This window comes from Theropithecus gelada, chromosome 1, assembly GCF_003255815.1.
Source record: "Theropithecus gelada isolate Dixy chromosome 1, Tgel_1.0, whole genome shotgun sequence".
NCBI classification, from domain to species: Eukaryota; Metazoa; Chordata; class Mammalia; order Primates; family Cercopithecidae; genus Theropithecus; species Theropithecus gelada.
Genome location: NC_037668.1, coordinates 211,065,217 through 211,082,432, shown reverse-complemented (window position 1 = coordinate 211,082,432; position 17,216 = coordinate 211,065,217). Strand labels below are relative to the sequence as shown.

The window sequence follows — 17,216 nt, the reverse complement described above, 5'->3', positions numbered from 1 at the left end:
AAAACAACAACAACAAAAAAAAAACCACAGATAGCAACAGCTGCCATTTGCTGAGCAACAGTAACAGCTCTGAAAATGTAAGGAGACACAGCTTACTCTGATATGCATCGCCCCGGGAGCTTTATCTATAACTCCTGCGGTCGTCTATAGTAAGGATTGTTACTATGTCTTGTGTGAACAGGATAAACAGAGAAGTTAGGTTCCTTTTCCAAAGTCACAGAGTTATAAAATTTTCATGCTAAGGATTAAAATCCAGATTTCTCTGATTCTTATGCATTCATTTCTAACTTACCATTCAGTCTGCTGATAAAAAAAATTAAAGAACAGAAAAATAGCACTTTTCTCAAATTAATATTAAAGATAAGCAAATATAAAACTGAATCAGTATAAAATATTCACAGACACAGGTTTCTCCTTATCCACAAGACAGCGATTACTTTGTTTTATTCAACTTGGATGCTATATTTTGCCTCTAACTTGGTCCTGTTCTGTGTGTATGTATATTGCTTTATTTTTTCATCCTCCATTCGTTTTCTTTTCTCTTTCTCTTAAACTTCTATCTCAATCAATACAGCACAAATTCTCAAAATCTCAGCTCAGGAGGTGAAGGAACGAGGATAAGAATTGACTGGCTATTCACAATTCAGGTGATGGGTGCACTAAAAGCCCAGACTTACCACTACACAATATATGCATGTAGGAGAGCTATACTTGTATTTCCCATATATTAATCTATATAAATTTTTTTTTGTTTTTGAGATGGAGTCTTACTATGTTGCCCAGGCTGGAGTGCAATAGCGCGATCTCGGCTCACTGCAACCTCCACCTCCTGGAGTCAAGCAATTATTCTGCCTCAGTCTCCCAAGTAGCTGGGACTACAGGCACCCACCACCACGCCCAGCTAATTTTTGTATTTTTAGTAGAGACGGGGTTTCACCATGTTAGCCAGGATGATATCCATCTCTTGACCTCATGATCCTCCCACCTTGGTCTCCCAAGGTGCTGGGATTACAGGCATGAGTCACCGTGCCAGGACTTAATTTTTTTTAAATAGAAAAAAAAAAGCACATGGCTGTAGTCCCAACTATTCAGAGGACTGAGGCAAGAGGAATATGCTTGGGCCCAGGAGTTTGAGGCTGCCGAAAGCCATGGTCACACCACTGTACGCAAACTTGAGTGACAGAGCAAGACCCTGTTCTCAAAAAATAAAAATTAAATCGAAAAAAGGGAAGAAAATTCAGTTGGGGTGATTAAATTGTGAGTGCATTTCTTTCTTTTGGTTCACTTTATGGAAATGTTTTCCAATAAATAATAATAAATAATGAAAAAGAACTGATTGGTGGCTTAGAGAGAACCGTTTAAGTTATTAAACATGTATGCTTTTGCTTAGATAAGCGGGATCCAGTATGCAGTCCAACCAGGTACAAGCAAATGTTCAATGGAGGATCTTTATATCAGAAGAACATTACAAATATATTAAACATAACGTGTAAGCAAGTTATGCCTTCTTCATAAAAAGAACATTGGGAGGATCAACTTGACAAGCTGATGCAATGCATCAAAATTACAGCTGACACTGTTTGAAATTTTTATTAAATGGAAGCACTGCCACTGGAATGATTTTCCATCACAGCATAAAATGCTGCTTTATGGTTACAAGGAAAAAGTAACTACTAGAGTTCTAAAATTAAAGTTAAAATTATTTTATGGATAAATGATGCCCACAATAAGGCCACAAAGCTTACTCAGACCCCACAAACCCCACTGGTTCCCAAGTTTTGTTCTGTTTTGTTGTTGTTGTTGTTGTTGTTGTTGTTGTTGTTTTAATAAAATTTCCTTTTCTGGCTTCTGCCATCCTCCTATCATGGGCTCCTGTTTACCCAACCCAAGCACTTTCCATTCCTGCTCAGACAATCTCAGCCAGCAAAGAGTCCTCTCAAATCTGGCACAGCTAACTGCTTTTACACTCTGCAGTTGGTCAGACAAGGACTTTCTTTCTAAAATCCTCTTATAAAAGTTCAAAGGCTAGGAAAATGACTCTCTTCTACTGTGGAATTTAGGAATACATGCTCTTAAATTTAATTTTTAAAGTTCTAACCGTACTAATTATAGTCTCTCCTCTTGAGATCAAGACAAATGCTAATGTAAAATAAAACTGTTAATGTAAGCATTTATTTCATTTATATCCATTTAAAATCTGAGGGTTTATACTCTGGCAATGCTGAAAGGGCACTATGTTATAAAATGGTGTGCTGGTGAACTGACTTGAAAAACAGTGCCTTGATTTGTCGCATTTGACCATTTCTGTGGTGTAAATACTCCAATCATTGCTGATTTCAAAGTATCAAAGTTTGCAAATTGGCTTACAAAAATCCAAAATATCTAACAATCAACTCTTGGCAGTTTGTAAGAGCTGTTTCCAGCATGCCATTAGACTGATTTCAGACCAATATTCATTAATTGCTTTAGAATCAGCATATCCTAATAGTTAAGAGCATGGATTCTATACACAGACCACCTAAGCAAAAATACTGGCTTCATTACCTACTAACTGTTAACTTTTATAATCTTTAGTTTCCTTCCCCAAAAAATATTGGATAATAATTATACCCTTCTCATAGGGTTGTTATGAACAAATGAAATAATATATGTAGAGAGCTTATCCCAGTGTCAAGAACATAAAAAGAACTTAAAGTAAGCGAGCTATCGTCATTAGTTTTGCATACTGTAATTCCTCTCCATTTCTGGAAATTACGAAGCACCGCTCATTTCTTAAAATCAGTTCTCACATGGATTCTACTCTGTACAAATAGTGTTTGAAAACACAAATCTATAATTATGCACCTGTTCATAACATCCAAAATGTTCCAGTATTGTCAAGAAAAGACACTTTCTGGTAACACTTAGAAGTTTATATTCTGGGTGCATTTAAATTGTTTCATGCCTCACTTAGATCAAAATGTTAAAGTAAGGATTGCTGTAATATCTCACGTTATTTTAAAGAACCTTGAAAACCACATGGGTTTCAAATGAATTAATCCTGTCAAATGAATTTTATTTTTCCACAGAGTAATGAGCCTGCTACAGCTATTTTTTCAGATAGTGGGAGTTAGCATAAATAAACACGCCAACAATCTTCAAAGGCAATTCTCTGTCTCTTACAAACGCCACCCATTTTGTTCTGAGTCATCTTCACCATGCTTTCTCTTTCTCTTTGTACCCAGCTCCCCCTACACACACAAATGTAATAGAAAAGCTGAGACAGTAAAAAATAAAAATAAAAAAATAAGTTTTACCTTTCAGGAAAACGTAAAACAATACACATCAGAGATTTATAGTGTTGTCTGTTTTGCTCTAAAGAAAAATGGTCTAGTTATTTTAGGTAACAGAATCATCAGCATAATTTGGTACCTTTTACAGTCACCAATTAAAAGTATTTCTTCATTTAGATGTCTATTTCTTCAAACAGCATTGAAATTTGTACAGTTATACCCATGGTAGCATGCCAGGTCTTTGTTCCCACTTCCCAAAAATAAAGCAGAATCACTGGAAAATAGTTTCATACATTCATCAAAGATCAGCTTTAAAAAATGGCCCCATGTAATCCCAGCACTTTGGGAGGCTGAGGCAGGCGGATCACAAGGTCAGGAGATCGAGACCACGGTGAAACCTCGTCTCTACTAAAAATACAAAAAATATTAGCCGGGCGCGGTGGCGGACACCTGCAGTCCCAGCTACTCAGGAGGCTGAGGCAGGAGAATGGCGTGATCCCGGGAGGCGGAGCTTGCAGTGAGCCGAGATCGCGCCCCTGCACTCTAGCCTGGGCGACAGAGCGAGACTCCGTTTCAAAACAAACAAACAAACAAACAAAAAAATGGCCCCAAACCAAAATGACTCCTAATGCCAGGAATGCAAGATAAGGTAAAACATTTTACAAACATGTGGAGCAGAGGCTCCCATTTGCAAGCATTGGCAAATTATCATCTTTTCCTTAGTCTTAATTTGTTTTTGCTCAAGTCTTATTACTGAGAAAGTTAATTTTTAGAACTTCAACGTGAAAGAAATTTCCTTGCCCTTACTATGAGTGTGCTCCCAAATCATGAGAACTTTCATACAGGATGTTCTGCATTGTAAGTGCTTCGAAATAGCCAGATCACATCAGAAGACAAAATCAAAAACTGCAGTTGAGCATGGCTCTTACACATTACATATGACGTCTACCTGTAATGCAAAATCAAATCAGAGAAAGAGATTCAGTCTGTCTAAACGTCTGTGCCTGTCTATTATTCCCAGAATAGTGCCCAAAGCAAGCTGGCAGGAGGTTCGTAATACTTTTTATATGGAGACAACACCAATTTTATCAGAATATATATACTTTGGGAAAGGTAACAGCAGCAGGACTGTGTGCCTTTTCTTTTTTTTTCTTTCTTTTTTTTTTTTTTTTTAATACAAACTGGTCACCATCCTCCCCTGCCTGGCAAACACTGTATAGTCTTAGAGGGGGAAAAAAAATCTCAAGAATAACCACAAAGCAGCATCTGGCTTTGCTGGCTCTGGAGAAGCTATGTAAACATCAATTAGGTTTCCAACCGAAGTATCCATCTATTATTTGGCTTCCAGAGATGTATCTGCCTAACTCACTTAAAAACCTATTGAAACATGTCATTACCTTAACTGAATAACAACCAATAATTTAGGACTATATAAGCCACATTAAGCCACCATCCTTCTTATGATTACTGTGTAAAAACTCCATACTAATAAACTATTCCATTTCACATCCTGATGCCTTTGCTTATATTTTTTTCTCCCTCAGCATGAAGGTCCTCACCTAGGAATACTATTTCATATTTTTAAACCACACATAAAAACATTTCCTTGTAGGGAAGTCAAACAACACTGAAAAACTGAAAACTGTCTTTCCAAATTTGATGATACTCACTTTCCCTTCCTTTAGCTTTATAGTGTGCATATTTCCAGTCCTTTTTCTTTTTACCTATTTATTTTTTGTTTTGTTTTTGTTGCCCAGGCTAGAGTGCAGTGGCCTGATCTCGTCTCACTGAAGCTCCACCTCCCGGGTTCACGCCATTCTCCTGCCTCAGCCTCCCGAGTAGCTGGAACTGCAGGTGCCTGCCACCACACCTGGCTGTATTTTTAGTAGAAACGGGGTTTCATTGTATTATCCAGGATGGTCTCGCTCTCCTGACCTCGTGATCCACCTGCCTCAGTCTCCGAAAATGCTGGGATTACAGGCATGAGCCACCGTGCACGGCCTATTTCCAGTCCTTTTTCTATGCCTTTACATGTATACATATGCAATGTATTCATAGCAGTAGAAGCATTCATAGCATATAGAAATATATAGATTAGCTTTTTCCATTAATGGGTTCACTCTATATAAATTACCATTTTTAAATTTACTGATATATCCTGGAGATCACTGTCTGCCAGTAAAGATGTATCTACTTCATCAGCATGACTGCTACAGAATCTAGATACACCATACTCCTGCTGAAGATTAATCCACGTGTTCTGCCATGGAACACTGTTATTCAGCTTGGATCCCACTCCACCTCATGACCACCACCACCACCACCACCTGCAGCCCTAATACAATGACTTACACAAAGAAAATGTTTGATGTTTGATGAACTAACCTCAAATTATGATTTCGTCTATTTCTGGAAAATTAAACGAATGCACATACACTATAGAGATATAGGCCATTAGAGCCCTAATGACAAATCTGCTTTTGGTTTGGCTGTTGTGTTAACCCTAGGTTTCCAGCACAAAAGCAAACAAGTTAATTACGCTTTTCACACTGCCTTTCAATTGGGCTCCAAGTGACCTTTGGCATGACACAGGTATCTCAAAATGTATCTTGTGAATTAATGATGTAGTAAATGTTGACAGTTTGACAGCACAGAAAAGGGTAAATCCCTGCACCAGGAACGTGGAATTCAGATCTGATGGGTAACTAGCCAAGATACCTCAGGGGAGTCGGGCTGAGCTTCCCTACCTATGAAGTGGAAAAATACTTATCCTACTTCAAAGAGATCAAAGAAAGAAGAAAATCAATGCATGATAACATGGACAATGCCAATAAGTTATAATTTTATCTGCCTAAATTAAGAAAACCCTAAATCAGATTGAGAGCTCAGAATCAGAGAGATATAAATTAAGAGAAAAGCTGTTCTTCCACCAAGAGATGTGAAAACAGTCCACTTTAAAACAGAGCAGATGGTCTGAAGTTGAGGCAGGTTTGTTTTTGCTTAGGCGCCCATCTGCTGCGTGGCCTTCAGGAAGGCACTGTAACTGCTGAGGGTCGACTTCTCCCCAAATGATGGAGATATCAAACTCTTATCTCCTCCAAAAGATAAAGTGGTGGTGGTTGTTTTAATTTACCAACTAGAGACATGAACCAGGCAAAATGTCACTTACCAGATGGGGAATAATATCCTTCAAAATGTTTATATATTTTCCAGTGCAAAAAACAAAAAACAAAAACCAAAAAAAACCATGGTGTTGTATCCCATTGACTTGTAGGAAATACTGCAGAAAGGAAGTACCAGGCAAGATCAAAAAAAAATCTTAGTTCACTTTTTCTGCTTGACATTGCTTCAAAACCCCAATCATAACATTACACCATATTCCCAGTTTGGAAATATTATTTCCAGAGCTTTACACTTTGGGCTGTTCATAGTTCTAGGTAGTTTTTCTTATCATGTTCTTTTTCCCTTCATCCCACTTTGCACCAGAAGTTAACATTATTGCCTCCAAGAAGGAAAGATTTTTCCTGTGTCAACTCATTCTCTCAGGTCAGCTTTCTGAAAGACAAGGCTAAATGCAATCCTCACCAATGAAGCTAATGTCTCTGGGTTTCCCCGGGTCTTAAATCCTTCGAATCTTCAGAAACACTCAAGTCATTCCCTTGGAATTCTTGACAACAGAAAGGTCCAGGTGGGAGAGGATATAATAGCAGGTTTAAATGAGTGGTAATGAGCAGTACATTGCTGCTACAAAGAGCCACAGCTGTGCCAACTTAGCAGTTAATTATGAAAATCTCTAGTGAATTGGTGGCGTCCCATATGGTTTGCTCAGTGTTCATTTTGCTCCTTGACATGCATCTTTCATAATACAACATCCTTTAAGTACATAGGCCAATTCATCTGATTTTTACAATTATTTTAAAATTCAAATGACTCAGATGGGTCAGTACAAAACTAGAAGGTACACTCATTTGATGAACCATGGCATAATACCTCTCTACTTCTAATGCTGGCTCAGGTCAAATCAGTTCACACGTATCTTGAGAGGGAGCCATTGTTGATGAGAATACAATTACATGGAACTTTGCAAGCAAAACACTCAAAGACAAAGCAGAAAAGAGACTTCTACTGCTACGATTTGAGCCTCAAGACACTACGTCTAAGTATCTTGAAAGTCATATATGCAACCTAATGGTTCATCTGATGTAGGCTCCTGCCTCTCAACATTGCTAATTCAAACTCATTTCAGGAAGACTGGTTTCTATCTTTTCATTCACGATTAAGAAAAAAATCACAGTCTCAATAAAAGCTCCACATACCAACTCTCTGGAAAACAAGTATCCCGAACAAGTATATCAGAATTATGTTTTGAAAAGTGGAGCTCTGGGTTGAGAAATCTACTATTTGAACAGTTATGGAGTCTTACTACTAAATTCAGAGAGTTTAGAGATGTTCGAATAAATGTATGAATGAATGGACAAATATCACACCAGAGAACAAATAAATAAATGGAAATATTTGAACCACTGTTGCAGTTCCTCTAGTCACAAATTACTTTGGAGCAAACTTTCATTCTTTACTCAAAAGAGGTTTTTTTAAAAAATTAACACTACACACACACACACGTGTGTGTGTGTTTATTACATATGTAGGATGTATCTCATCCTACATGTTAGCATATTCATGATCACAAGGATCAGCAATAACTAAGACAAAAATAATGTATGGCCTAAGTATTTGCTAGTCACAAATACTTGTTATTTGCAGTAATATCTCAGCTTTGCCTGCAGGATCTCAGTGGACCACAGATTGAACACACTTGATAGAGCCTTCAGTGAAAATTTCTGATGAGCGACAGTGTTGTCTCTAGGGAGTTCTGTGACAGGGATATTTTGTAGAATCCATTCATAGGTTTCTTGCCTGAAATAGTATCTGGGACAAAAAATATCTTTTCCAGTAACCAGGTCAACTTAATTGTCTGCAATATGACCTTTGCCACAACAGTCATAATCCCTTGTCTCATACCCTCCTTGAAGAAGGAAAAATAATTCACACTAACATATAGAAGAGGGCAACCAACAGATTCTGACTTACCTAGAGTTTCACAAAAAGTCAAAAGGAGAAGAGAAAAGTGAAGACAGAAAGTATGGCTTCCACAATTAAAGTTGTGTAGGTGATAAGATGATGTCTTCAAATTCAATTAATTATGTCATATAGTGCAGGTTCATTCAGGCATAACCATACAAATACCAACCATCTCACTGTTTGCAGGTGTCTCATTCTGTGAAAATGAGCTGGATTAATTTCATCTAAATTAATTTGAAATGGCAAGAGCTCTAAATTAATTACTCAGTATCAGTTTGAACAAATCAAGCTGAAATTAACTCAGTAACATTGAAACTGTCCTTATAAAATTAATAAAATTAAATTGCTAGGTTTTCAATAAAAGCATACACTTTGAGTATAAGAATAGGTAAGCATTAACCAGCCTGCCCTATAGCCCGCTTCCTTAAAGGTACTTACTGCTTAAATATCATGTAGCCCCTGTCATAAGGTCCTTATTTCTGTAGATAACATCCTTAACATTAAGAAACCTCATGCTTCCCATGTTGAGATATTTTCCAGATCCTGTATTCCACTGACACCAGCCAGTCTGAAGACCCCCTCTAAAGAACTTCCTCCATGTAAGAATACAGTTTATGACTTCATCCCCAATGCCCTAACTAATCAGCAGCCCTCAGCTCCTCAGCCCTCTACCTACCAAAATTCCCTTAAAAATCCTAGTCCAATATCCCTCTGGGAAGAGGATTTGAGGTTCTCTCCCTCCTTCTCTGCTGCAACACCCACTGTTTCTGTGTACTGGTCTGTTATCACTCAGTGACATCGAACCTGGTGATCGTCTACCAACATCCTTGGCTCACTTTCCTAAGCTGTGTTTAAAACACATAAATGCTAGTCATATAAGTGTATCGGAATCATGTTCTGGGAAGTTGGGCTCCAAGTTAAGAAATTTATTATTTAAAAAATAATGAAGTATAATAAAAACTAGAAACTCCAAGCAGATTCAGACCGAGACATTCAACACCCTGGAATTCTTGCCAGGAATTATACTAGCATGAAATTTCCATGCAGTTTCAAGAATATTAAAAAAAGTAGAGACAATTATACAAGTAATAATAGCTGTATCCCTTTTTAAGGGTCCTCTTTGTGCTAGGTCCTAATTCTCATCATGAAATAAGTAGTAGTATCACCACTTTAGAAATGAGTAGTATTATCACCACTTTAGAAATGAGTAACCAGTGAATCAGAAAACTGAGTGACATGCCCTAAGCCAGAAACTATTAAAAGACCTATCTGCTTAGCCTACAACTCAAATCATACTGTCTTCCTCAAGGTCATATCAGCCTGCCTCCCAGTTGTTTTCTTTTATTGCCCCGTCCATTTGTGGTAAAATTTGTGGTTGATTAAAAAAAAACAAACTAACTAAATGCTACAGTGAGCCTGCTCAAAACAAGCACACACACACACACACACACACACACACACACACAAAAGAATGGAGTCATGAATACCCCACACTCCATGACTTTGGCCTAAGGGCCATTTCAGAAGCTGGTAGCCTCATATGAGCTCCTCTGGGAATGTACTAGCAGAAGCAAAAGTGCTGGAAGGCAATAATACCGTGATCCTTTCTGGATGGATGTGTTGTAGATATATTTGCATACAGAGGGCTTTCCTTTGCTGACTGCAGGTGAGTCACCACTTCCATAGGAGAAACAATATTTTCTGGTTGAAGAATCTTGATGATAGAGTTATATATGGTGTAAATAAAACAACTAGGTCAGGGTATATACCTTAGGATATGAGGCCCAGGAAGGCTATATGGAATTGAAACTAGAGCTGTATTTGTGAGATGTGACTCTGACTTAACAGCAGGTGATCTGGAGATACTTCAGAGTCCTACTAATCCTTATAGACAATAAACCTATAGCTGAAGCTAATGGAACACAAAAAATACAGTAGCCAAAAATCCATCTCACTTAACACATAATTTGGCTCTGAAGGAGTTTATAGGTAATACAAACAAATCAAATAATATTTTTGAAAGATAACTCTAGAAGCTGAGTACCTGATAAGATACAGCCATAACATAATACTTTTTTATGTTGAAGGATCAATTCAGGATAGATAAAAATATTTATAAGCTGCATTTTTAAAATAAATTATATGCACCTCCCCCCATGACCAAGTGAGAAGGTTGGCAAATCTTCTCCTTAGAAAGCCAGCTGGATAAAATTGACAAAAATAACACTTTCAGAGCTGTGGAAATTAACCAAAGGCATACAAAAATATAAGAAACTTTTATGCTTAAAAACTGCCACAATTTGGGTAAGAACAGTAAATCTGTGGTGTTCTTTCCTGGGGCTACTCCCATCTCCCCACGGCTTGGCTAATGTGGAGGTTCTACCATGTCATGGCATGGGCTAGCTGTTAAGACCAGTAACTGTGCCACCTTGTCAAAGGGAACTCACTTGATTTGGAGCAGATGCCATTCACACTGCACCATCTATGAAAGTGACACACCTCGGGGAGGTCCAGCAGATCTGCTACCACACACCTGGTGATTCTCTACCAACTCTAACTCAGTATATTTTTGACTGAAGTTGCACATGCACAAGAAAGACACCTAGGAACCAGTAGGAAGTAAATCTTGGTAGACTTGAAAATGACCTGAACTTCTTATACATTTCCCTATCCACGCACAAGTCGGCCGGTAGAGGACTAAAAACTTACTCCTCAAAGTGTCTGAGCACAATCTCTGTACCATGTTTGCCTAAACTCTAAGCTATGAAGGAACAGGGAAGTCCCTAGAAAGCTAGTCTTAAAATAAAAACAAGAATAATTTTTTTAAACATTAAGCAATGACATTATTGGTCACACAGACATGTCACAGACTCAGCTCAGACAATTTACTAAACAAAGAAAACACAAACAAAACCCAGCAACAACCACCTTCAGTAGTGACATAAAAGAATTCATGGTTGTTATGTTATCTAAAATGTCCAGTTTTAACAAAAAATTATGATACCAACAATAAAAACCCAGAAAAGTGTAACCCATCCTGTGGGGAAAACATAGTCTTGAGAAACTCTCTGAGTGTCTTGACAATGGCATTTAGCAGGCAAAGGCTTCAGGGCACCTATTATAATATGTTTAAAGAACTAAAGGAAAGCATGCTTAAAAAATTAAAGTATGGAAACAATGAATCAACAAATAGAAATTATCAAAAAGGATGTAAAAATTACAGAAACAAACCAAATGGAAATTCTGTATTTGAATACAATAGTAAATATACGAAAGAGGTTCAATTGCAGATTGAAGAAGAATCCGTGATAGATTATCAGAAATTATTCAATCTGAAGTACAAAGAAAAAAAATCATTGACAAAAAAAATGCACAGAGCCTCAGAAACCAATGGGATGATGACAAGTACATCAATATACGTGTAATGGGAGTCTCAGAAGACTAGGAGAGAAAGAAGTGGTCAGAAAAATGCATTTAAAGAAATACTGAATGGCCCAAACTTCCAAATTTGATGAAAAATATTAGTTTACGTATCTAAGTAGCACAACAAACCTTAAGTAGGATAAATACAAAGAGATCCGCACCCAGACACACTGCAGTCAAATTGTTTGCATGACAGTCAAAGACAAAAATAGAAGCATTTAAAGCAGTAAGAGAAAAATAATACACATCGCATCAAATGGATATATGATTAATGGCTGACTTTTCATCTGACAAAAAAGAAGACAGAAGGCAGGGAGATGACCAAGAACCAAAAGAAAAAAAATCTTTCAATCAAGAATCTCATATCCCATCTTTCAAAAGACAAAGGCAAAATAGACATTTTCAGAAAAACAAAGACTGAGAATTTGTTCCTAGCACAGTTAAATACAAAAGGAAGTACTGACGGAGCTTCCTTCAATTCCAAAGAAATAAATCAAAAATGTCAGAAATTGAAAATGTGTGGATTAACATAAAAGACTCTATAAATTTAATTTCTTAACATCTTTAAAAGACATAACAATGTATAAAGAAATAGTTATAATAGTATCTTATTGGGTTTGGAACATATACGATGTATGCGTGTATATGTCACAAGGAGTACGAAGGAAGGGAAAGGGAAAGAAGCTATGTTGGAGCAGGTTTTCGATCTCTTACTGGAATTAAATTAGTATTATTCAGAAGTAGACTGTGAAGTTGTGATGTTAAGATAAATTAAAATCACGCATATTGCAATCCCCGAGTACAGAAGAATTAAGAGCGTAACTCAAAAAATACATAGTAAAAAAAATCAACAGAGGTTTCAAAATGGCATTCTATTTTGCACAAAAGAAAGCAATAATGGAGGAATAGAGGTACAAAAAATACAGCAAGCATATGAAAAAACAACATGGCAAATGCAAATCCAATTGTATCAATATCACACAAAATATGTATGTTCTAAACACTATCAAAATGTAGAGGTTGTCAGGATAAAAAATACGATCTAACTGTATGCTCTCTATAATAGACACATCATAGATTAAAAACCACAAATAGGTGGAATGTTAAAGAACACAAAAAAAATACATATCATGAAAACATTAATCATGAGAGGTGAAATAGCTACATCCAGTCACACAAAACAGATTTTTAGACAAGAACTGTTATTATTGAAAGTGAAATTAGGTCAAAAAAGAAAGGAAGGAAGAGAAGGAGAGAGAGAGAAAAAAAAAATGAAAGGCATCCAGATTGGAAAAGAAGTTAAACTGTATTTGCAAATGTCATGATTGCATACATTGGAAATACCAAGAAACTCACAAAAAAACTACTGGCCCTAATAAATGAGTGTAGTAGGGATGCAAGATAAAGATCAATACATAAAAATCAACTATTCTATATACTAATAAAAACATCTTAAACATGGAATTCGAAAAACAACAACACTCATAATAGCATCAGTAAGAAAATACATTATGTCTTCTTTAAATAATCAAGACATTAAATATCTGCAACTACGTTTAAACTTTTGTATCATTTCCCCATCAGGATGGTTAAAGTCTTTGGCTAAAACTCAGAAGAATTATATAACTAATTTTGACCATGTTGATATGCCTTTGAACAGATCTTACCATTAAGTGAACACACTTCTGAGGTAGAGTAATTTGGTTTTGCTTTGACTAGCTAGTCAAACAATGCAAAACATTCTTTGCTTTTTGCAAACACTGTATGTAGTGTTTCTTTGAATTGGAAGTTTTGCATTTTAAATGAGATGGACAACACTGATTTCAGCTCAGGAAATAAATAAATACTCCTCGGTCCACTTCTATTTACTATGAAGCACAATCATGAGCCTTTTGTGGGGTGGGGAGGCAAGGTTGTTTCCAATAGTCAAGGAAATGATTTAAATTTACAAAATGCCTACCAGTCCTTCTGTGGCCCACACCGAACCCCCCTTACTCTAAGTTGGGGCTGCAGTTTCTCTCTGGCACAGTGAATTGGTTCGTGGTTGTTGGCCATCCAGGAAGTCCACACAGACTATACACCAGGTCCATAAAAAATAGGAACAAGATGATCAGACCTCTGTCTCTTATAATAATAGTCCCAGGAAAGAAGCAAGTCAAATGAACAGCTTTAAAAGATAAAATAGAGCTAAGATGAACCTAAACCAGGGAAAAAATGAAATGTGATGCAGAGTATTCATGGGAAGGGAAAAATGGATTTGAAAACGAACTGGGCACTGAGGGCAAAGGAGGAACTGGAGATTGATCCACAGTTTTAAACCTGAAATACTGCACAGATGGTGCTGCCGTGAGCTGACGTAAGGAACACAAGAGGAGAAGCAAATCTGAGCAGGAAGATAATACATCTGTTGAGAACACACCACAGTATGTAGGTCAAATAGGGTGCGGAAGTCAGAGCCTTTGGATCTGAAACTAAGATATCACCAGAGATATTTAAGGAAACAATTTTAGTAGAAGGGGAAGAATCTATTTCAAAAGTGCTATAAAGGTTTGAGTTTTCCGTATCACAACAATAACAGATGTAGAATGACAATTTAAGAAATTATTGCAAATGGAAGTATAAAAGTATCTGAAAGGCAAGAAATGCTATAAGGTGTCATTAATATACTCACATATATTTTTAATTAAAGCATCAATGTCCTAAAGAAGAAGCTGTAATACCCATATCTGTTACTGGAAATCAAGCAAAAATTCTTTAAACTCTGACATAAAAGGGAATTTTAAATTCAGTTTCTCAATGTAATTTCTAAAATTACTTGTTTTTATTTTACTTGGTAACATTCCTAATCTTCACATCTGATTGTCTTCTCTAATTTCTTAGATGTCATCTCTTTAACCCTAGCCCCTGCCCCCATCTCTTCGTCTCCAGTCCCTTCTACTTATTACTACCAAATTAGATGTCCCTCAATATCACTTGAGACCTGTCAGAGATTTACTAGGAAAAAAATCCCACTGTTTAAAAATTTAAGTCCAAACTCCCTATCTGGTATCTTAAATTTTTGATATAAAGTTTGGACATAATGGTTACTATTAAGCTACATTAGATAACTCTGCTTGTCACAAACACATTTGCGTTTCTCCCATTTGTCCTTTGTCCAATTTCTACCATCCCTCAGCTCCAAGCTCAGATACTGTCTCATCCATGAAACATTTCTTGATGACTCAAACTGCCTTGTATTACACATATTTATGCACAACAGATTTTCCACCCGACTTTATAAGCTACTGGGGCTTTGTTATCTTCCACAGGGCCTACTCACTATGCATTTTGTTAAATATTCTTCATTGTTGCATGTGTTTCCTGTTCAAAGTATATCACAGAAAAACCTAATTTTTGTGATATGACAGCACTTACCATCTCATTGCAAATGGGCCACCAAAAAATATTTGTAAATAAGCCCTAAGAAATGCTTTTAAATTGAATTATTTAAAAACATTAACTTATATATTTAAATAATGTAGATATGATTTTTCAAGAGTACCTTGTTAAAATAGTGTAAAAACTTGACGATGGTCTAAAAATTTTGGTTTATGCTGGTTTTGAAAAAAAATCATAGTATCTTCAGACTCAAACATTAAAATGTTAAAACTATCTGCACAGAATTTACCTGCATTATTTCAGAGTGCAGCCTTGTAAGAAATATACACCCAATTCGTTCACATATAGGTAGAAGCTTGGAGTTGAGGGATGGTTAGAAATTGGACAAAGGACAAAGAGGAGGAAGAAAACATATACGTACTCATCTTTTTCATTCACATGCAGGTTACTAACCTGAAAGATCCATTGGATCTTTGCAGGAGTCAAATTCTTGGGTGAAAATATTACATACTTCTAAATTTTTTTTGGCAAATACCATAATAGAAACTAATGGTTTCTGTTAGTTTTGATCCTCATAAAGAGATTTAATATTAATAGTATAATCCATCATTAAAATAACCATCTTTCTCTTTTCTCCGACCTAATCCCAGTTTACGTTAATTTCACTGGGCCACACTTTAAGTTTATGGCCATAGTGGTTAAAGAATGAATCTAGTAAATGCCTGGTGCCTGCTGAAGTGCATTTTTGTTAAACCAATCTCATTTCCCGAAGCAACCAAATTAAATATCTTTATGATAGAGCACCAGGACACAAAGACAAGTGAGGAGCAAGCAATATAATAGATCATGGACTTCAGGAAAGCCTTCATCTCTCTTCAAAAGAACATTCTCATCTTTAAGCATTTAACTGCTCAACCTTCTTCAGTTTACGATACACCTGCAACACCTTAAACAGCTCATGCTGAATTGATACATGCTCAGTAAAATGAACCATTTATTTGTCATAGCATACGCAAATTCAGATTAGCAACCTGAGTACCTAGAAGGCTAGTACCACTTGTTAACTCATGTTATTTTAAACTTTTAGCTATAAACATATTTTAAAAGACAGCTCCTTCTAAAGTTTTATTTTCAAGCCTGCCTAATTGAGATGTGTGAAAATATTTTTGCCTTTGAAATTTATGTTGAAACACAAAACTTTTTTTGCTGAATAGTACCGTTTCTAAATTTGACTCTGCCATTAAGTTATTCATGTAATCTTTCAAAAAAAAAAAACCTGAAAATGTTATTGGAAGTTGAATACTAGGATCTGGTCCAGAAACTCATGGAAATCAGCAAAATGACAGACAGCCAGAGAGTGAGTGAGTGAGTAAATAAATAAGTCAATAAATAAGAAACAGGATGCTATAAAACATCTAAGGTTAATTTTAGTAACCTCTGGAAAAAGCATTTTCATCAAGTTAGAAACCAGAGTAGAGTTAAAGGTCTCCAAATTTCTTTTCCTACATACCTAGTATTATTTTCCTAACATTGCTGTAACAAGTTACCATAAATAGTGGCTTAAAAACAACATAAATTTTTTCTCTAACAGTTCTAGACATTAGAAGTCTGAAATCAGTGTAATTAGGCTAAAGTAAAAATATGAGCAAGGTTGATTCTTTCTGGAAGCTCTCCAGGGAGAATCTGTTTCCTTCCTGTTTTCAGTTTCTAATGGCCTCCTACATTCCTTGGCTTGTGGCCCCTTCATCCATCTTTAAAGTGCATCACTCCAGCTTCTACTTCAGCCATTATATCCCCTTCTCCTCTTCTGCAGTCAAATCTCACTCTGCTTCCCCCTTATAAGGACACTTGTGATTACATTTAGAGCTCGCCCAGATAATCCAGGAAAATCTCTCCAAAATCCTTAACTTAATCACCAAGACCCTTTCATCATATAATGCAACATTCATAGGTTCCCTGAATTAGAAACTGGGTATCTTTGAGAACAATTCAGCCTACAACATACTCCATAAGCAAATATTTGAACACACATTTGCAAAAAGGAGCATATTAATAAATTAC

The 17,216-nt window shown here is 36.4% G+C and overlaps 1 protein-coding gene across 1 annotated transcript in view; it reads right to left on the bottom strand.

Moving 5' to 3' along the window:
* The window catches only part of RYR2 (ryanodine receptor 2), a 634,673-nt gene that overhangs the window by 498,824 nt on the left and 118,633 nt on the right, over nucleotides 1–17,216 (bottom strand). The gene's annotated exons all lie outside the window — the stretch shown is intronic.